The 23642-nt window shown below is 37.2% G+C and overlaps 1 long non-coding RNA gene across 1 annotated transcript in view; it reads left to right on the top strand.

The window, feature by feature from the left end:
- Nucleotides 1–21612, top strand: part of LOC130012997 (uncharacterized) — a 29068-nt gene extending 7456 nt beyond the window's left edge. The window contains exon 2 of the long non-coding RNA XR_008788272.1: nucleotides 20745–21612. This is a non-coding gene — a long non-coding RNA (uncharacterized LOC130012997). The remainder of the gene's footprint in view (nucleotides 1–20744) is intronic.
- Nucleotides 21613–23642: the final 2030 nt, after the last annotated feature.

The raw sequence follows: 23642 nt of genomic DNA, 5'->3' as shown, positions 1-23642 counted from the left end.
CGCTTCTTTTTAATAAATTTGAAAAAGTTTATTTAATCGCCGTATGTAGGACAGATGTGAAACGGAATATAAACACATTACAAAATAGTATATCATTTTTTAGATTTGGTGGCCATTCAGGGCAGAGATCGATTCTCGAAGTAGATAGTTCATTGTGTGCAATCTAGTTAGTGTGGCGCTGTCCCACTATTCAGCATAGCCAGGGAGAGAGAGAGAGAGAGAAATGGGGTTTAACGTCTACTCGACACAAACTAGGTCATTTCGGGACTAACACATGGTTCAATTTTATTTCAATAATTCGCTTGCGCGTAGGGGTCTTTAGCAGTGGGAGGAAACCGGAGGACTCGGAGAAAACCCACGAGGTTGGACAGGCGACCCTATTCCTTGTCACGTACAACATGGGGTTTCGAAACCACGCCAGTTGACTCAATGACAGACCGCACAGCACGCACGTGCTAACCATTCGGCCATCCAACCCCCGAGCATGGCCAAGGTTCGATCTCTTGTAGACGATCTCCACCCACCCCATAAAAGTATAATACATTTGGTGTACAACGAAGTTAACGGTGATTTCAAATTAAAAAAAAAAATAACTTCGCTTTAATGTCACTCCTAGATTGGATTCCACCTTAGAATTGATGCTCGGGGACCATCGCCTACTCTCTGCCCCCATCTTTGCACGTCACTAAACAAAACGACAATCTACGTCTTGATTAAGCTAAAAAAAAAAAAATATTGTACAAAATATATTACTTGGATTTTTTTTGGGATTTTTTATTTTTTTTTTTTTTATTTTTTTGGTATCATTATTCTAATTTAACTTATAGCTTTTATTTTCCCTTTCAAATGTCATCTATTATACCTCTATAAATCATAAATAGAAATGGAAAATCCATGTGCAAATATTTCGTAAATTAGTCCGACTAAATCAAAGGAACTAAAAACCTCTATAATTGTTTGGGTTTTTTTTATTTTATTTATTTTTTTTATTAACAAAGAATAATTATACAAATTTATTTAGTGCAGTAAACAGATAAATCTGGTCGTAGTATTATTATGAATATTTAGTAATAATCCAATCCGAGCTATAAATAAAACATTGTTTGTTCTATTTGTTCCCTTTGATATCTTGTGGGTGGTGGCGTCATTATAAGCAATCATCATCGCTAGTCAGGAAAACTGGAATATATCAAAGGAAGGGACATCCAAATATTGTGGATGATGTGTAATTATGACAAACGATGGTGACTAGATTATGAAAATGTTTAATCTTTATTGTTTTATTAATAGATAATAAAATCTTCTTGTCTGTTTGTACCAAGATGGCGCGTGGGATCAAACACGTGTATTTCGAAATATGATCTTTGTGTCTAAATTAGAACCTCGATGGTGCCGCTAAAAATACGAATAGGACACCTGAATAAATATAAATATTTTGAATAACCTCACATTATTCACCTTTGATCAAAGGGCTATACTAGTTTGTTTATAGCCAATTTCGTAGAAAAGCGAAAATAAAAATGAATACCAATTTTAGATAGCCCTTAAAGGGGTTCTTTTCATTTTCAAATTTTATTGCCATCGAAAGCATAAAAAACGAACTAAATTTAGATCTGAAATTTATTCAAATTGCAGTCACCATGGTTGGAGTGGGGTGTTCCGAAAATTCAGAACAGAACAATTGTAAATGTATTCAATGTTTTGATACGAGTTTTATATTTAATGGCCCGTAGCAAGAACAAAACCAACGTAAATGTAAATAAGATAATTGTTTGATTTTTAGTAATTTTCATTTACTTTTAGCATGTTTCTTATACATGTAATCACGCCATTTTATTTAATGATCCATAGCGACGGTGGCTCCGTGAGTTCAATCTCCCAAGCAGAGTTGTCTTTCCTTGCAGTTCACACGAACGGATTGATGTAAAGGTTCACCAACCAGGAGGCTTCGTGTTCAATCCTGACTACTGAACGTTTTTCCATAACCCTATTCCTTGTCACGTACTAGCGGGGAATCGAAACCACTCCACTTGACTCAACGACAGACCTTATGATATACAAAGCGCACGCGTCAAACCACTAGACCCCCCCCCCCCATACACACACACACAGTGACAAGGGGGAAACAAGACTGGAAAATATTACAAGTTTAATATTTAATGATCCGTAGAACAAGGCCTGTCCAACCTCGTGGGTTTTCTCCGGGTCCTCCGGTTTCCCCCCACAACTAAAGACCCCTATGCGCAAGCGAATTATGGAGATAAATTTGAACCATATGTTAGTCCCGAAAGGACCTAGTTTGTGTCGAGTGGACGTTAAACCCCATTTTTCTCTCTCTCTCTCTCTCTCTCTCTCTCCGTAGAACAAGAACGAAGCCATTGTAAATGTACTTAATGCTTTAGTACAAGTTTTGTGTATTAATAAGGTCGAAATAAAGATCGATATGACAGATTGTACGGCTACCAAATCAATCACAGACACCTCTTGAACGTCCCCACAAAACACAGGCAATTAGCACTCAACGAGGAGACACAATCTGGACCACGAGAATTTCTAACAACAGATTTGTTACTTGTTTTGGAGTTCTATTATTCCCTAACCCTTTTATTACATCGAGACATTTGGCACCTGGGCAATGAGAAATAATTATAGAACAGTCCCAACAGAAGAAGAAATACAATAAATTAAATAGAACTGGACAAAAATTGGACAAATTGGGAATATTCCTTTGGATAAAGTATCGAATTTGTCGCAAAGGGCAAAAGTGGTGACATTTTGTTATGTTAAATCTTAAATATATTGTTTTCCATGTCAGAAATGAAATAAAATAGGATAATGAAGACCGACATACGCTATGCAGTGTACTCTTTTTCCTCCTAAAATTCGCCGAGTTCCAACTGCCGAGTGTTCTGTTACGTGCATGCCAACGTGTATACATGGGTCCTTGGATTTCCGCCCCATGTGTGGAGACCAGGGCCCTTATTCACGAAAACTTAAACTAAGATACAATCGAAATTTTAAGAAATACTGCAATTCGATTGGCTGACCAGTAAAATCAATTTGCATATATCCAATGAAGTTAAAGTATTTCTTAAAATTTCGGTTGTAACTTAGTTTAAGTTTTCGTGAATAAGGGCCCCGGTTTTTATTGTAATTACGATGTGATTCAAGATCTGTATGAGACAACAATAGGATAATTAAGAGTCTTTGTGTCCGAAATTGGTTTGCCCTACTTGTACTTAGCGATGAAGCAATATTGCAAAGACCATTCAGTGTCTGGGAAAAATTCGTCTTTTTGTCAGGGAAGAGTAATTTTTTTGTGTATTGTTATACATTCTCATGATTGTAAAGAAAAACATAAAGCTGATGAAAACAAATTAAATGGTTTATGAAACCGAAACCCTGAAACTGGTCTAGTAAGTGTATGTGGGTTTTGGTTCAATAGGTCATTTTATAATCATTGTACATCCTTATTACCAGTCTTAACAGTGAAAGCCCGCTAGTATGACCAGCTTGGGAACTGATGAAAAGTGGCGTGGTTTCCATTCCCCGCTTGTACGTGACAAGGAGTAGGATCGCCTGTCAAACCTCGTGGGTTTTCTCAAGGTTCCTCGGTTTCATCCACTGTTAAATACACCTTCGCTCAAGCGAATTATTGAAATGAAATTAAACTATATATATATGTTGTGTCGAGTGGACGTTACCCCCCTCCCCCTCCCCCCCCCCTCTCTCTCTCTCTCTCTCTCTCTCTCTCTCGGTAATACTGAGATGGTCGTTGAGTGGAATTTCAGTGTACAACAAGAAAACATAACGCGCATATATCGCTAAACCCCTCACAGGCAAGTGTGTGAATCTACATAACCACTCCAAGTTTCAAACTAGTAATTATCTCCCGCTATTTTGGATGGCCTATCATAGTTCTATTGTATTATTAATACTATATTTCTTACCAGGCATAACCAATAGATATTCACCGTTGAATGCCATCCTACTTCCAACAATCCGACGATCTTAAAAAAAACCTTTTTATATAAATAAGTAGAATACTTGTTAGTAAGATACAAGGCATGATTAATAGATATTCCCCTATGTTTGCGGTATCACCTCGGTGGAAGCGAACGTAAAATACAACTAACTCACACACGTATCCCATCCTAGTTCCAACAATCCGATGATCTTAAAAATATATTTTATGGAAATACGTAGAATGGTGATTAAAGATACATTATGGGAGATAAGATAAAGAGATGGTAGTTCTCGCTATAATAGTTAAAAACTAGATAGTGTAGGCCTAAAGGTAATTTGCTGAAAATTTCAGTCAAATTGATCCACTATGAGCCGAGAAAGAAGCCGGTGAAATTTTTGCATAGTCTCGGTTATCATTACTAAAATCATTAATATAAACAGCTTAGTCTCGATTATCCACTTTTATTGATTTAATTATCAACGGCCGTTAGCGGCATATAGGAATCTAATCCAGCCTACATCGAAGGCTAGCCTTGACATCGAGAGTTTATTATGGTCTGGATAAGTTAATTAATGTCTAATTGATAATTTAGATAACATTTCAGGCATAAAGAAAGACTTGTAATAAGCAGATTTTGCTCTTGCATAATGTATGTTTAATAGATAGCATATCAATGTTCCAACAATCCTATGATCTCTAGAGAATTATTTTATAGAAATAAGTATCAAGACAGTATTTTTATATATTCCAAAGCATGAATAATATATATATTTCCCGTTGTATCTTTGTTCCAACATTCTAATGAACTTAAAACTATATGTTTTTACGAACCACCGTCGTCCTTTAACGTCATTATCAGTCATTCATTTTTACTTGGGGTTATGGTGGCTAAGTGGGTAAGACGCTCACTGTTTGGCGTATGCCCATCTTCATTAGCCCAGTTCGGAGCAGAACAGTAGGACGTTAAACTACATTCCATTTCATTTTATTTTTTCATCACCAAAGGGGTGATATTTACCGTTGTATTGAATCCGAGTGTTTTAAAAAAAATTACATTTTATAGAAATAATTAGAATCGTGTTTTATAAGATACCTGGCCTTTCGACATTATTATCAGTCCTGTTTTTCACATATTCCAAGATTCCAAGGCATGATTAATAGATATTTACCATTGTATCTCAGCCTTGTATTAAAGGGGGCAAGTCTCTAACTCATTATCATCCATAGTCTTCGATATTGCAAACACAACTTATTGGTCAATAATGTTGTTATCTTACAGTGAAAAGAATGGATTCTGATATCCAATATTTAAGACAAAATGAAAATTTTAAAATTGGCACACCAATTGCGTGCCAGAATGCTTTTGGGTGCCATTTGCAATAAAGCGACTCGATGAACTAGGCTAAACATACCCCACAAGTCAATGCGTATTAGCAATGAATTTTATAAACATTCATATTACATTATTATATACGTTGCTACCCATCTGTGTCCGTTCTTTATGGGAGTCGGATGGTTAGCACGTGCGCGCTGTATCATACGGTCTGTCATTGAGTCAACTGGCGTGGTTTTGATTCCACGGTTGTACGTGACAAGGAGTAGGATCGCCTGTAAAAACCTCGTGGGTTTTCTCCGGGTCCTCCGGTTTCCTCCCACTGCTAAACACCCCTCTCTCTCTATCTCCGTTCTAGGTCCCAAAGAATAGAGATTCAGCTCCTTTAACCATTCGACAAAACTAATTGTCGTTTCTAAAATGCATCACCTTAACACTTACATTATGAAAAACACTGTATTTTTACATGATAAATAGATATTGTCACGATAAAGGTGAATAAATGTTGTACGATAGGTAGGCAGTGTAATATATATCGATATCTTTTTAAAAAAAGCCATACCATCTTAATGTTACTTTTAAAAAAAACGTGGGTGAAATTAATCGTCTGTAACAGTTCAAGACCCGGATGTAAAGGAACCTTTTTTTAATAGCTGACTGCTCTACTTCCGAGACTGTAATCGCCAATAAGTGTAGTACTGAATATAATAAAAGATATAATATCTATCATTTTTTTACCAGTGACTATAAATATCTTATAGTTTTCTATGATTTCTCTTGTTTTTGGTCAACTGGCGTGGTTTCGAATTCCCGGTTGTACGTGACAAGGAGTAGGGTCGCCTGTCCAACCTCGTGGGTTTTCCCGGGTCCTCCGGTTTCCTCCCACTGCTAAAGACCCCAACGCGCAAGGGAATTATAGAAATAAAACTGAATCATGTGTTAAGTCCCAAAATGACCTAGTTTGTGCCGAGTGGACGTTAAACCCTATTTCTCTCTCTCTCTCTTGTTTTTAGTTTGTCTTTTAAACGGGGGGGGGGGGGGGGTGACCACATTGTTATTAATGATTGAATGAATGAATAATATATATATAGTAGTAGTAGTAAGTGCCGGGTGACTGCACCACACATAATTTACACAAAAACAAATCTACGGACAAGACGCAACACGCAGAAATCACAAGTGAATGGATCCGGGCGTTAGCCATAAGCGTCTACTGCGCTATTCAGTCCGGGGTTTAACGTCCTACTTTTCTGCTCCAACTCAGATAATGAAGACTGCCATACAGTTTGCTACGATGAACGAAATTTTGACCGGACAGCAATTGCATTCAAACTGTCAACAGTTCTTTTACGTGCATGTACATACGACCTCTCCGAACAACTCGACTGTCATTCAATTTGGACCCTTCGCGTATTTCGCCGAACATAACTGATTAGAAATTTAAGTAAAAACAGAAACGATCGAAAGTAATTCAGTTTATATACATTCATATTACAATATTATATCTGTGTTCATTTCTAGTTGCCAAACAATAGAGATGTGTTTATTTAGCTTTCCAGATGTATTGGTTATTATCGCCACACAATATTATTGAAACATAACCGACTTTTCTTTTGAAAGTCGAGTTTTGAATTAGCGGTATCTTGATATGTTTTTTTTTTTAAAAATTACTTCGCGGCGTCTCAGGGAGTAAGGCACTGGCTCGAGCTCAGTGTTGGCAAAGAAAGTTCCTCGGGTTTGCCCTTGTCAGTGGTGCAAGGCGGAGGGCTTGGCAAGGAGAGGCGTCTAGTCGTTTTGATAGGACGAAAAATCCGAGTTCGGGTATACGTGAAAGAACCCCCGAGGGTTTGAATTCAATTGGTGTCAATGGCGTGGCGTAGTCCCGTCTTCATTGGTGTGGACAAGAAGGACGTTAAACCCCATCTCATTCCCTTTTACCTAGATCCCCAAAGTTCCCACTCTCCTTTATAGGCCCCGTCTTCGTTAATCCATGGGAGTCGGAGCAGAAAAGTGGGACGTTAAACCACGTTTCAGTTCATTCCTTTAATTACATAAAAGGTTTCTGCTTTGCGTTAGCAAATAACAATAGGGTTTACGGTGTTGTGAAATTGTAACTTTAAAGGGGAGGCTATGTCTAGTTCCACGAGAGAGCTATTAAGTCGATTCATCCATCAAAAACATAAAACGTATGGGTGATTTGGGGGGGGGGGGTTACGAGACAATATACTATTACGATGTTTTCTCTTCACATAATACGTGATTGCCGTGACGTAACACGGAAACAAAAACAGGAAATAATGGATGAATGGTTAGTGCAAACTGTCAAAGAAGCGGCGTTACAGACAATTATTGGTTGAAACTATGTGGATCTAATAGCAATACACACCAATAATCAAACTGTCCAAGATGCAATTCTAGCATTCTATTCTTCCCTGATGGCTTTTAGATTGGTTATTAGAACATTCAATTTCTTCTCTTCATTTTCGGGGGATTCGGGATATTTTGTTCGTTTTTTTTGTTTTGTGAATTTTTTTTTATTATTATCTATTTATTAATTTTTTTTCTTGTGATTTCTAGATAATATTTTATCAAGTTTCCTGAGCAAAGGCCATAAAGATCATTTTAGAAGGGTGGTTAAAAATTGTTATTTTGTGGAGTGCTTTGTTATTGCCGTTAAAAATCAAAGGTTCGCAGAGACCATAAAATCATTTGAGAATGATGAATAAAAAAAAATTATGTCGGGTTCAAGATATGTTTTTTCGGGGGAAGGGGCGGGGGCGTTTATTTCTCTTCTCTTTTTTTTTTAGATATTTCCTATTAATAATGAAATAAATTGAAGTTCACGAAAGTCGTAAACAGCCATTTTAAAAATGCTTAATACAACCCAAATATTTTGATCGAATGAAGTGTCATCGTAAAATTTGACGTATGTTCCACAAATGAAAGAGTTGTAAAAAACAATTGACATTTAACACATATAAGACTTCCATTCGAAAATGATGTCAGTTAGAGTCCAAAAAAACCCATTACCCGGATGTTCCCACAACCAGAAATTCCCACAATGAGTTATAATGTCATCTTCAACGTAAAGTAGCCGAGCACTTGAATGCATCCTTACGACTGCCGCACAACAAACACTGCACGGAGATTGGGGTTTATTTTAGAGCAGGAATCGTATATGTTATTCTACAATGCCTTGCTGAGTTTAATCCACGAGGATATAGAGAGCAGGCTTCATATCCTGTCAATGCTATTATTTAAAGCTCTAGAAATGTTGGAGAAGTCACGTTCACTGCCATATGTCTTCTTGGAGTGTTTGGCAAATGAAAACATAAGAATCCCGCTTCTCATTCGCCCTATTCTATAAACCTAAATTTAACCTTTTATGAGATCGTTAACATACTTACAAAAAAAACTTTTGAGGTGTGAAGATGGGAATATTTTTTTAAGTTAACTGCGTGTAAATATTATGAGAGTTCAAAAATAAACCAAAAAGAAATTAAATGGCGATGACGTAGGGAATTCTTCTTTTTTACCATCCTGTCCAAAACAATTTTTTTTTCTGTATATGACCGAAAATTTATGCGTAAACATTGAACACGAGCCATGCCTCCCACGACCCTCTGGTAGTAGTAGGGGTTAAAGTCCGCTTCGACCTAATGTGATATCGCAGGCAAATTTTTCCGTTTAGCCAACTGCATGCAAGAGGCTCGTCCCGCCATTCTGCACTCTGAGACCTATCTACTCTACTTCGAAACAGATATCCATAGGCGTAGGAGCCGGGGGGGGGGGGGGGGGCAGGGGGGTCATTTGCCCCCCAAAAAATTTATTTTCGGGCAATGAAAAATTCGACGACCTTTTTTTTCTATTAACGTTTAGAGAAAAAATATAACTAATTTATTTCTATGAGATCCACACTGCCCGAAAAGTATTTTCTCGTCTTTTTCTTGTCCACTGCATGCCCGAAAATATGCCCGAAGCTCTCTTATGATATGTATGCCCGAAAAACCGGTATTGATTTCGGGCAATTTTCTCTTATGCCCCCCTGAATTACTTTGAGCTCCTACGCCTATGCAGATATCTGTTTTGTAATATCTGGTTTCTTCACACTTCTAAAGAGAGAGAGAGAGAGAGAGAGAGAGAGAGAGAGAGAGGGGGGATTCCCCGGTTGTACTTGACAAGGAGTAGGATCGTCTATCGAACCTCGTGGGTTTTCTCCGGGTCCACCGGTTTCCTCCCACAGCTAAAGACGCCTACGCGCAAGCGAATTATTGAAATAAAATTGAACCATATGTTAGTCCCGAAATGACCTAGTTTGTGTCGAGTGGACGTTAAACCCCATTTCTCTCTCTCTCTCATTAGCACGGTTGATATAATTTCACTCGTCAGGCCCCTTATCTATTCACTTGATTTGATATTTGTTTATTTCTTGCGATATCTATGGAGTTTGTCTTGTCCGCAGCTTTGTCGGGAGTTTTGTAGCGTGGTCCCCTTGCACTTACTATTATTTATAGAGTACAGAAGTTGACGTCATTGAACCGGGCATTTGCCGACATATATTTTTTAATACCCATTTAGACTTCTAATCCTTTTACAAATAACATTAAACTATCAGCGAGTCAATGAAAAATCCATGAAAACCTAATCCCTTTTGGCACTCGTAGAAATGCTTGATTAAATAATTATCTCAACATTTACGCAACATTATGAGGAGACTTTTTATTGGATCAGACATCACGAAGTCGCAAAAATGTTTACAACCGTTTTCAGTAACAGAAATAAGAGGTCGTGGCTATTAAACCCTCGTATTAAAATAATCATGCTTCAGGGATGGCAACGAAACGTATATTAAGGCAATTATAAAATTAATTATTGTCGTCAAGAAATCCATTAAGCCATCAGATGAACCAGCCGCAACATTTTTCATAGCAGCGGTCATTTCTCTTGACGCGACCATCAGGTTTATTCTATCATTTTTCTTTGCGTCTCGATATAGTTTTAGCCGCTAGGGGGGATTTCGTCGGACAGGTCCACGGGCTGTCTTTTATCTTGGATTTGAGCAAAATTAAATTAAGGAAATAAACATTCCATGAATATTCGATTATAATCTAGATGTGTATACCTCGGGGATGAACTCGGGGATTAAACGTTTCCCCTTTACTGTATATATATGTACAAATAGTTTATAATCAGACACCATGAAATATATTTCTGTCTGCTTTGCCCACCATGAACGGAAATAAATCACGAGTGACCTCCCCTTGTGATATATTTTAAGGTTAAACGGTAAATTGGTACCGGTCTTCACACAAAATGAAAAACAAACTAACAATAAGGGGGGATATTTCTGAACAGTGACTTGATTGAAACCTCAAGTGTTTTTACATCAGAATTTCTGACCGCAGCGACTTGATTAAAAGTCCAAGTGTTTTTACATCAGAAGTATCAAATACCGTCTCTGTGTACCGAACAAATCATAATTCCAAAACACACTTTCTTTGACATCTGCGCGTTTTGTATTACCAAATTCGTCTCAAATTCATTTATTTTTGGGGCGGTCCAAAGCTAAATCTGACCCACCCAATATGTAGGTTAATGCTTGAGGAATGGTGTTGTGTCCCATATCAAACAACGTCATGATGGTTTCAATCGAACACACCCTATCAATAACTGTCAAATATTTTCTATACTGACGTCAACCAATCGAATAGTTTGATCCCCTCACGTGATGTCGATATTTGTGAAAACAAAGGTTGAAGAATTGTGGATTTAGTGATAGACGAGATTATCCGGTAGTCAGATTTGTGGATTTTGCAGTAGACTGGATTGTACAGACGTAAAATGTAGAATTCCATCAGATGAAGTGGATTATATGACGTCATTATAGTAGAGTGGGTGTTGAAGTTGATAGGTTTGGGTATTGTAATCTCTTGAGTGCCTTCTAAACTGAGAACGTGAAATCGATCCTTTTCTATTGTTTTAATGCCGACCAAAAGTCAATTGATTTTGAAACTTCGATCTTTATAAAACTGTCTGCGTGGACACGAAAGAAGCTTAAACGATTAGATTCCAGCCCCCTTTTCAGCCACTTAAATCTTGTTTTCACATACAAGACCATTAAGTTAAGACTCTCAGAAGGATGTGTTGATTTAAGTACCCTGTTTTCGCTCTTTGTTTTTATTCAAATTAAATTTTTCTAGAAACTTGTGATTTACAATACTCTTATAGATCTTTAATTATATGCTGAAAAAAAGGTGGTTTAAATCGCCCGTTCCCTAATATGGATCCTGTGTTTGGAGAGTTTTTATATGGTTCTAAATCGTCCGTTGTATTTGAAGAGATTTTATAGTTTTATTGAGTAAGAAATTTGATGTACATTCATGTGATCTTAACATGGTTTTAAGTTTTAGTGAATGCAGTGGTCGATCACTCTGAATTTAGAATACACATATCACAAACGGAATCCGGTTTCCTCCCACTGCTAAAGACCCCTACGCGCAAGCGAATTATTGAAATAAAATTAAACCATATGTTAGTCCCGAAATGACCTAGTTTGTGTCGAGTGGACGTTAAACCCCATTTCTCTCTCTCTCTCTCTCTCACAAACGGAATATTATTTGCTCTGTAAACCAGAGCCGCGTTGGCTCAATGAGTAAGCCACTAAGCTAATCAGTTCCCAGGTTCGCTGCCGATGTTGGTCTAGCAGGTTCCTATGAGTTTTCCGGAGCGGCTTCCTCTTGTCTGTTGTCCAGGACGGAAGGTCTGGCATGGAATGGTGCCTAGTCTTTCCGAATGTACGAAAAATCGAGGTCCCATGTACACATTGGCTTGCACGTAAATAACCCTTGACGGACCGAATTCAAAGTAAGTGTCGACGTAGCACACTGCATGGCGTAGGCCTATACCCGTATTCATTAGACCAGTCGGTACAGAAAAGTATGACGCAAAACCACATTTCATTTCACGTTTCTGCTTCACCCGACAAGGTACCCCGCCCCTGTTAAATGTTAACGAAACATTAATGGCGTGAGGTGGGGACAATTATTACATAACTACGGTAAATGCGCTAGTTCCTCGTAAATTAGTGAAAAGTGCAAATAAACGAATTGGGAATTAGCGACAGACGATTGGTTTCATACAATGATAAACTATATACATATTTGGGCAGTATAGATATAAATCTAGACTTGATTAGATAGTTGATTCCCGTGGGTTTTCCTAATATAAACTAATGGGGGTCGGTGACTCATTTCAAATATGGCGGAGATTTTCGCCCCACCTCGCTGTAGGCTATCGATTGACCTTAAGTACAGTTACCAGTCTGATAATGTAAAAACCACGTGGAGCGGAAGGCCTTATCGCAATCCAAAGCAGCACAACCGGTTATGAACATGAAAGATTGATGCTATCCCATCTGTCGAGTCGTTAGTTTATTAGTTAGTCTGAGTCCTGTACGGTAGAAGAATGGGAGAACTAGTCATCTTACACATTGGATTGTACTTAATAACAAGACAGAAAAAAAATCCGGATATTTATAACTGCAGTTAATCAATGTGACACGGGTTTTGTCGTATTCGTGATATTTCTGTAAAATCGCACCGGATGGTCTAACAAGTGCTTTTTAATTACATAAGCTAGTATAATTGATTAAGGTTGGACTTGAATAAGGTGCAGTTTTATTTTAATAATTCTCTTTCCTGTATAGGTTTTTAGCAGTTTGAGAAAACAAGGGAAAAAAACAGGTATTTGTCACATAAAAGATGGGGTCGACGCGTTCACAGACAAACAAACCCTGGATAATTAGTATATCCATTTATTTAACACGATTATCTGGATATGAAGTCACAAGGGGGCGCTAAGTTGGTCAGTTGTCACATTAAAATGGCGGCAGTGAAGGTAGCCATGACGATCGGGGACTGGGGAGATTAGATAAAGATAAACGATGCGTGCATGATAAATTAATTACGTTCATTATTTCCTTCAGTGGGTTATGATTTCTCTTGGGACGTGGACAACAAATCAGAAACGTAAAACGAGCAAATGTCCATTCGCCATTAACGATATCTCAGATGAGTGGAATGTTTCTTATCTGGAATCATTGGAACACTGTTTACTTGTTTTGTATGGGGCATTTGATCAAAGAATAGAGAGAGAGAGAGAGAGAGAGAGAGAGAGAGAGAGAGACTAACATATGGTTTAATTTTATTTCCATAATTCGCTTGCGCGTAGCGGTCTTTAGCAGTGGGAGGAAACCCGAGGACCCGGAAAAAACCCACGAGGTTGGACAGGCGACCCTACTCCTTGCCACGTACAGCCGGGAATTCGAAACCACGCTAGTTGACTCAATGACAGACTTAATGATACAGCGCGCACGTGCTAACCACTAAGCCATCCACCCCCCCCCCCCTCAAAGAATATAACAACTTGTAATAGATACCGATGATAACATGAAGGCTTTATAATAGAAAGAGATGATAAAATGGAGGAATTTTTCCTTGACCCCCAAGCACCGGTCCTGAGATAAAATCGGGCTATATGCAGAGTATACACTATCGGACCCACCATAAAACAAAGGTGCCTAAATGCCGAGGCGTGGCTTTCTATACAATTGTCGAGTTCGAACACCATAACTTTATAGAGCTGCCGACTATATGCGGAGTTCGAAACCATGACTTTATGTAGTTTTCGAGTTCGAATATGACAACTTTTAACAGTTGCCGAGTTCGACCGTCATAATTGTATACAGTTGCCGATTTCTAACGCCGTAGCTTTATAGAGTTGTCGAGTTTGAACACCATAACTTTATACAGCTGCCGACTATATGACTTTACACAGTTTAGGAGTTTGAATACAATAACTTTAAACAGTCGCCGAGTTCGACAGCCATAACTGTATACAGTTGCTGAGTTCGAACGAAGTAGCTTTATACAGTTGTCAAGTTCGAACGCTCTTACTTTATATGGTTGTCGACTATATGCCGAGTTAGAACCCCATGATTTTATACAGTTCGAATACGATACGTTTTTACAGTTGCTGAGGTCGACTGCCATAACTTTATAGAGTTACCGAGTTCAAACGCCAAACGTTTATACAGTTGGCGAGTTCGAACACCATATATATATATATATATATATATATATATATATATATATATATATATACCTTTATACAGTTGCAGAGTTCGAATGCCATAACTTTATACAGTTGTCGACTATATGCAGAGTTCGACCGCCATAGCTTTATACAATTGCCGAGTTCGAACAACATAACTTTATACAGTTGTCGAGTTCGAACACCATAACTTTATACAGTTGCCGAGTTCGAACAACATAACTTTATACAGTTGCCGAGTTCGAACACCATAACTTTATACATTTGCCGAGTTAGAACGCCATAATTTTAAACAGTTTCAGAATTCAACTTCCAAAACTTTATGTTGTTACCGAGATCAACCTCATTAACTGTATACAGTGGCAGATTTCGAACACCATGCCACTTTACGGTTACAGAATTCGAACGCTATAACTTTATACAGTTACTATAAATTCTTGCGGATCATTCAATCAATACTGCTCTATAAATGTAGAGTTCTAACCCTATAAAACTGATCATACAGCACACAATACTGGTTGTACGTCAATTTAATTTAACATAAAGTATAATTTAACTCTTTTAGATCATTTCTTTTACACTATATTATTCTATAAATGTACTTCAGTGTATGTCAACATAATGAAAAAATTAACTCTGAAAACAAAACATTGTATTTTGTTTTCTTAATAGTAGTTCACAAATGCGGCATTATGTTTGATATATTCACCGTGAAATTTAAAATACTAACATAAAGTATAATTTAACGCTTTTAGATAATTTCCTTCACAATATATACTATTCTATAAATGGTGTATGTCAACATAATGGGATCAAATTAACTCTGAAAACAAAACATTGTATTTTGTTTTCTTGATAGTAGTTCACAGATACGTTATATGTTTGATATATCCGCCGTGAAATTTAAAATACTAGTTAAAATAAACAATGAACAGCAAATTATCAATCTGTGGTTACCCAGTGCTAGATGTTAAAATATGAAAAATATTGAAAAGTTTTCTTTAACGACTTTAATGCCATTCATTGTTAATAGATAATGGCATCGAGGAAATTAATTAAGTCCCACACACCTTCTCCAGGAGAGAGCGACCACTATTTTAAAAAAATTATTAGACGTAATATACTTTAATTAAATCTTTTGAAATTATGTTGAAAGAAAGGTGCAAACAAAAACGTGTAGATTAATTGCACAAGATTTTGATGAGATTTCCATGAGTGTTTTTTTTTAAACCACAAAGTTTCAATGAGTAACGTGAGCCTTAGTTCTTCTTTCAGATTTCTGCACGGCATTTTGTTTTTTGTTGGTTTGTTTTTCTTAACCACGAAGTTTTAGTGCATGGACTTTTTCAGTGAAATTACGTGCATTTTAAGCGGGTATCAGGTGGTTCAAAGAGGCCAATTTTAACACCTGCCTTAGGCACGACACTTGTCACTAAACCAACAGATTTATTTAATTAAATCCGATATCCAATGGTGACAAGAGTAATAAGCCTCTAAGGGTGTCCAATAGATTATCGGAATAATGTAGTACAAACGACTCTAAAAGACCAACATTGAATAGATATACAATGATAAATTAGTGTAATAGTACATTTGTCGGAGGGGGGAGGGGTATGTCACAGTATCTCACTAAGCAGGAATACCCCCGGTGTTGGCCCAGAAAGTTCCTTGGAATTTCCCGCCTTGTCTAGTAGTTCGGATGGCACGAAAACCAGAACACAAATCCTTGATAGTTGGATTTCGATGAAGTGTAGGCCGAAACGCCGCATGGTTTGGAATCCCCGGTTGTACGTGACAAGGAGTAGGGTCGCCTGTCCAACCTCGTGGCCAAATCTGCCTATTGTATGTCTTTCTTTAGGCCTTACGTTAATAATTAGACATTTATTAACATGACAAGACCATAATCCACTTTCGATACCATCGGATGGCTCCGATTTTAAGTAGATTCAGCCATTCAATGATTTAATTCAAAAATGGAGAATAACCAACACCGTGGTTATGCTAATAAACAATTAATGCACACATCTTGTCGAAACTACAAACATTGATAACTTCGCCCAGAATTAATCTGAATGACATTTTCAATATATTCATTTTGCATTATCTATCATAGCAAGAACGACCAGTTACATAGTGCATCTTTAAAATCATTTGGGTGACAACGTACTAAATTAATTACGCATCGCTTCGCGCTACATCATAACCACGCAGAGAAATTGTGTATTCGTGAGTGTTTTGTTTTAATGAAAGAAAAGTTTTCCCTTCGAGTCTCAATTGAACCAAATCGATCTGCAGAAGAAACAAAATATTAAAAACGGTCGGCATTTAAATTTTTTATTTTACTCGCTTAAGATCTTTTTGTCATGGCTGCAAGTAATTAAATGGGAGAAAAAAATATCGATTTTACATTGAAGAAAGCAGGTAACTGTATCTGTATGTACATGAATAGCGAAGAACGTGTTGACTTATGGGGAGAGATAATGAAACAATTACTTAAAAATAAATTATTCGGTCAAAAGAAACATCGACGATGGCTTGTTTTTGCCTGCTTAAATATTTGTTTAATTAATCAAAAAATCAAGATCGTGTTACACGACGTACATGTAACACCGTGTACGAAAGCAAGTACCTTGAGTTAACACTTCAAAATGGCTAATAGAAAATTTACAGACGAGGGTGTTTATTTTTACTCAGGAGAACAAAGGTATTCAGGTTACGTTATGTAATACATCAGCCGAATAACAAAGCGAGAGAGAGAGAGAGAAATGGGGTTTAACGTCCACTCGACACAAATTTGGTCATTTCGGGACTAACATATGGTTTAATTTTATTTCAATAATTCGCTTGCGCGTAGGGGTCTTTAGCAGTGGGAGGAAACCGGAGGACCCGGAGAAAACCCATGAGGTTGGACAGGCGACCCTACTCCTTGCCACGTACAACCGGGGATTCGAAACCACGCCAGTCGACTCAATGACAGACTGTATGATACAGCGCGCGCACGCTAACCATTCAGCCATCCAACCCCCGAATAACAAAGCATTTTGCTATTTGGGTTATATTGGAATTGTCCCAGATTGCTTCGCAGAGCATTGGATTTCCGTCTAGTATAGACAAAAGAAAGTAACAAAGACTGAATAAAATTCGTAACTCACTTAGTGGTTTGGAAAGCGTTCCACGGTTCCCCAATCTGCTCAATACTTTACATGGGGACGATTAGATATTAGATAGCATTCTCCAATGCTGAGTAAATGTCATAATGAACCCAAGTATCTGTCTCCGGCCCCGAGTTCACAAAACATTCTCAGACTTAAGTTAATCACTGTTTATGAGAAATATCTTTAATCCAGAAACACAAAGCTGTGCACATTGTTTCTTATTGATGTATTTGATACATTAAAAGAACAAAAGTTTTATAAGGAGCTTTATTTTAGTTAAAATCAGACAAACAATTTTGAGTAAATTCTTAACTTAAGTCTGAGAATGCTTTGTGAATTTGAGGCCTGATTGAATTGAGATCCCGAGCTCTGTTTCCGTGATGGTACCTTGTTCAATCAGCAACGTAATTTTACGTAAGGAGAAAGATGTAGATTACTTTGGGCATTTAGAGACTAGCTTATGTTTTTTTCAACAGTGACGTGTGCAATGCAAAGAAGGCGTTTTTGCCAGAACTGAAGCGCCCCGCCTACTCATCATTCCATTCCAATCGTCAAGGGTTCGTTTTGCGTGCACGGCTTTATGTACACCGTCGCTAGTCGTTTGTCACCGTTATTACGGTGATTAAAACTCTTAATGATGCACGTAACAGTTTGGGTTTTTTTTTCGGTCAGACCTTTCGAGATACTGAAATCGAGTATACTTAAAGCCGATGGTTGTCTTTGGCATTTTCGGGCAACATCTAAATTACCATGGCATCAACTAAATTACCCTGGCTTAATTCATGCTAAAATGTACTCAGATTGATTATTTAACATTAAGAAAAAGCACTCCTGGTTTGAATTTATTCTCATTAAAGAGAGGTCCATAAAAAAATTATTTTGGCCGGATCCTTTTAATTCATCATATCTTTGTAAATACTGAACTGAATGAACTGAACCATTTTTTCATTGGTACTACTTCTAAAGATTCAATTCTCACAATAGTACAGTTTGCAGGGAGTTCAAATATTGTAGTTTGTAACGAATTCAAAATCCCTCACAGTGACTTTATTCGTCAAATAAAAAAACGAAAGTAGAATATTTTATTGGATTTATAAATAACGTCTTTTATCCGATATGGAATTTGTATTATATTCAGTTCTTACAATATCGCAGTTTGCAAGGTATTCAATTTTCACAATTTATAATTTATAATTCACTCAAATGACGTCCGGTAGCTTTATTCATACAAAGAAATAAATTGAAAGTAGAATATCTGAGTGAATTTTGAAATGACGTCTTTTATCTCAATTGTATTTGTTGTGTATATATATTCATTTTGCACAGCAGTTTGCAAGGGATATCTGATTGAATTTTTAAATAACGTCTTTTATCGCCATTGCATTTGTGGTCTATTATATTATATAATGATAGTCGTGCCTCATTTCTACTTTATCAAGAGAAAAAAAACATTAAATGTACATACATAGTGCTCGTTTAACATGCAAACGTCATTTTATCAAATTTGATTTCTAATTTGATAGTGTTATGTAAACAGGACGAGACATGGCCGGATAGAGGGTTTTTTTTCATTTGTACGTGATGTTCTCTCAAAATTAGATTTCATTCGGAGAGCGTTCATCCATGTTGACAGAAATCAAGGAAAATGAAATCCAATAATTGCTTCAATAAAAAAAAAATAACTAATTTTATGACAAACGTCAGATTTCAAATGATTGGATTTGGACTCGAGATTGTCATTTTGAGATGTAGCTGTTCGTTCGTGCAGCTGACTTCTGTCGTTAGCGACCCCTGACAAACCTTATAACATACTCTTAACAATGTCACATTCGATTGAACTTGTAATCCGTTCACTCAATTGACCGATTGCTCCCCTCACCTAAAAAACAAATCAACAACCGGAATCAGAATATGTTGGGGAATTTACAAACGTGTAACGTGTACTTAAAGGGGGATGAGGAAAGTTCCGAATTTGTTTTGAAATTGGATCCGCGGTAGCTCAGTCAGCAAAATCTCGGCACGGCCTGTTAGAAGGGGCTGGGACACTGTTCCAGGGGGCCGGGGTCTAGAATGGCCCGGTGGTATGCCGAGTAATATTTTTCAAAAATATTGGTATAAATTAATAAAAAAAAAAAATACACGGCTACTTCATCGTAAAGTAGAAGGAAATCGGCGACTTTTCTGAAGGTGGGTACCTAGGGGCGTGGGTAGGATTAGAATCGGATTTTGAAATTTACAAAAAAAAATAAATGACGCTTTAAACATTCTGAGATCGATGTTTTCCTGTTTAATTCCACAAACACTGTACACTCTTAACAAGATCAGTCATTTTGACCTTTCAAATGCCATATTGAAGATTGTTCTATCAAAAACCGTACCCCGTGGAATAAGGTGTCATGAACAAACAGTACTTCAATTATACGTCCTTATGGGTAATTCAATCTTTTTATGAAATGGCTATGGGGTTATTCAATCCAATTTTTCAATACAAAAGCACGAACTCTTATCATTAAACGCTGAAAGAAATTGTATTTTATTGGTTAAATTCGTTATGGTTGGAGATCATTGAACGTCTTCGTTTCGATATGGTGGCAATTTATGGTCATCTATTCAATGGTTTATGTAGTAGTCCGCTTCAAACTATACCAAAAAAGCAGTCAACGAAGGATTCAAATTTTATCACCTCTATAATAAAAGCAATACTGAAAATCTGATAAGTGTTTTGTTTGTAATCCGGGTGTGAGATGTGTGACTTCGCACGTTTTTAAATCACTGTTTTCACTTACATTTCCTTTTTAGATACAAAAATGACTTCTAAATGTGATAAACATTCAAGTTAAAAAGGACATTAACCCCGTATTCAAAATATTGAAATAGAAACAGATAATAGAGATTTATAGAGTAGATGTCCAACATTAAAGTTTTCCTGGTGTAATCTGGCAATAGGACAACAGTGTAGTAAGGAGATGAAATAAATGATCATAGATCAATTATGTAATCTGGCAATAAACCTAACCTTTCATTAGAATTTATATCAATCTTGGCCCTGATCTAAGAAGGCATATATTCAGACTGGCTGTAATTGATACGACAGCGGTTATTACCGGGATATTTATACAGTACGTCACTGGTCCCTATTTAACCCTTAATAAAATTTTGTTTATTTTTATCTTTCCAGAAAATGGTTCGATCCTGGTTTTCTTTGGCATTATATTGCGTTCTGGTTGTCATAGTGACGTCAAGCAGACCACAACGACTAGCTGACTGGATAAAATCAACACTTCCGGTTGTGGAAGATGCAAGTTATTTGGAGGCTAAAAACGAACTCGCTAGCGACATTTTACGAGAAGTTCTCGCTGAGAAAAACTTCGACGAGAACGAAATTGACGATTTGATTGGATTATTTAGACAGAAATTAGAAGGATCACCCCGATTACAAAAGAAATCAGGGTGGAAATACCCCAACATTCCAATTCAGACCCGATTTGCCGCCTTTGGCCAGAAATTAGTTCCAAGTAGAATGATGGGAGGTGGTGATCACGGCCCTACCATTCTTAGATATGGACGAAGTCTGAAGCACTGAAATGTTTAAATGTGATCATGTGACCAATCCCCATTATTAATAGACATTATCAACGCTATCTGTATTTGTTACTAGTTAATCCTATTTATTATTTATGTTTTAAGAACAATTAAATATATGAATATTGAGAACAATACCTCCCCCCGAACTAATGAAATCAAATGCATTAAGTGTTCTAATACTATTATACGTTGAATTTTTGTTTTGATATTAAAGGAGTGATAAATTGCACATAATGGTTGTGAAGAAGCAATTTTCTGTTGGAAGGGGAAGGGAGAGACATTTTTTTGTTTGTTTTCTTGAAGAACTAATCGAACTGTAAATGAAACATACGATGTATAAGTAAATACACGTTGCCCTTAACAACCTAAATAGCTGTTTGCGCAATCCCAATAAACACAATGTATTGCTTCATAAGGATCAAGTCTTCTCGTATAAAAAGGCAATAAATTTTTAAATAATAGTTTTGTTTTTTTTTATTTTTGGACCACCACCCGTTGACGCTGTTCGAAAAGGGTGTTGTGGTTTCGATACCGGTGTTGGCCGAGAAAGTTCATCGGATTTTCCGGGGTGGTTTCCCCTTGTCAGTGGTGCCTGACAAGGACAGCTGTCTAGTTAGGATGTGTCGACAAACCCGCGTACGCATTGGTGTGCACGTAAAAGATCCATTAGTAGTTTGAATTCGATATAAGAGTAGGCCATAGTGGCGCTGTCCGCGTTAACCCCCCCCCCCCTCCCACCACACACACACACACACATTTTCCCGGTTAGTGTAAAAGGCTGTGTTGGCCGAGAAAGTTCCTTTGGATTGGCCAGAGTAGTTTTCAATTGTCATTCGATTCTGGCAAAGTACGTCTAGTCGTTCCGGCGGGACGGAACACCCGTGTATTCGTTAGCGTGCACGTAAAAGAACCTATGACCGACTTCGTTATCCCGGTTGGTGAAGAAACCACCGTTCTATTCATTCATTTACATTAAAGGAGGCAAGTCTTTAACTCAATATCATCCACAGTCTTCGACATTGAAAACACAAATTATTGGTCAATTTAAATTAACATTGATGTTGCGATTTTACCAGGAAAAGGTGGGCTTTTGATATCCAATATTAAGGTAAAATAAACATTTTACCATTGGTACACGAATCGTGTACCAGAATGCGTTTCAGTGAGATTTGTAACAAGGGACACGACGAACGAGGCCAGACATATTCAACAAGTCATGTCAAAGGGTAGTTCTAAATAATAAGGCCAGCTCAATTTTTGGTCATAGGTCAGGAGATGTAAATAGAGCTAGCGCTAATCCCAACCCTAACCCTGGACTCAATCCTTATCCTAAACCTAACCAATAATGTCGCCAACAATCACTTGCCCTAACCTTATTTACATCTCAGCGACCTTGACAAAAATTGAGCTGGCCTTAACAAATAGATTTAGCCCATGTCAAACGGTGACGTCATATCCTTATCTGGAGAGCGTGCGCAATAAATACTGCTTGAAATAACCAGACGCTAGAGATTCCATTCGATCGTGGCTTCTGGCGTATTTTGTTGAACATAACTGATTTGAAATAAGAGTAAAAATGGAAACCATTGAATGTAAATCAGTTTCATATTCCATTATTATATGCGTTGCGACCAATTTGTGTCAATTTCTAGGTCCCAAATATTAGCGATTTAATAGTCCCTTTCACGTTAACAGTCTACTAATACTTGATTATTTTAAAGTTAAAATTGTAATTTTTATCAAATTTCGAACAGCGCAAAAATAAAAAATAAATTCTTAACCAATATTGTGTTAAACGTTAATGATATTAACACGTCCACAGCAATATTGACTTCTTCAGACATTCGATCAATGAATGACCTACCAATTAGGTATTATAATAAGATCAGTTGTGTAAAAATAGTAATTTTTAAAGAAGTTACGGCTTGTTAAAATTCCATATCATTGCGTAATCGCCATCTCTATAATACAAAATACGGTTGCGACTTTATGCTCGTTTATCAATAAAACATGCACACCAAACCTACATCACCACACAATGATGAAACAGTTGTTAAAATTTTAAATGACTTAAATATAATGATACTGTTAATGGACATTAAACGAAATTGGGTTTAACGTCTACTGCTCTGCTTCGACTGGGCTAACGGAGATGGGCATATGCCATGCAGCGTGCTATGGGGGCATTTTGCTACGGCCTACTCTTCCCATTCGAATGACTGTACGTTGTCCCTTGGCAACAACCTGTTTTGCACCACTAACACAGAAATCCATCTACTTCATACTTCAAGAATAAATCTCTGTCCTGAATGGCGGCCATTAGTATATTGTTTTGTAATGCGGTTCTACTCCGTTTCACATCTGGCATACACACAAAGACTAATTAAACCTTTTCAATTCCATTAAATGGAAGCGGAATAAATATTTCTCAAAATTATCGAAGTATATTTAGTGTTTCTGTATTAATTAGGGAAGCTAAAAGTAATTTTAA

This window comes from Patella vulgata, chromosome 1 (assembly GCF_932274485.2).
Source record: "Patella vulgata chromosome 1, xgPatVulg1.2, whole genome shotgun sequence".
Taxonomy (NCBI): Eukaryota; Metazoa; Mollusca; class Gastropoda; family Patellidae; genus Patella; species Patella vulgata.
The sequence above is the reverse complement of the archived record's forward strand: the minus strand, read 5'-3'. Positions and strand labels throughout refer to the sequence as shown.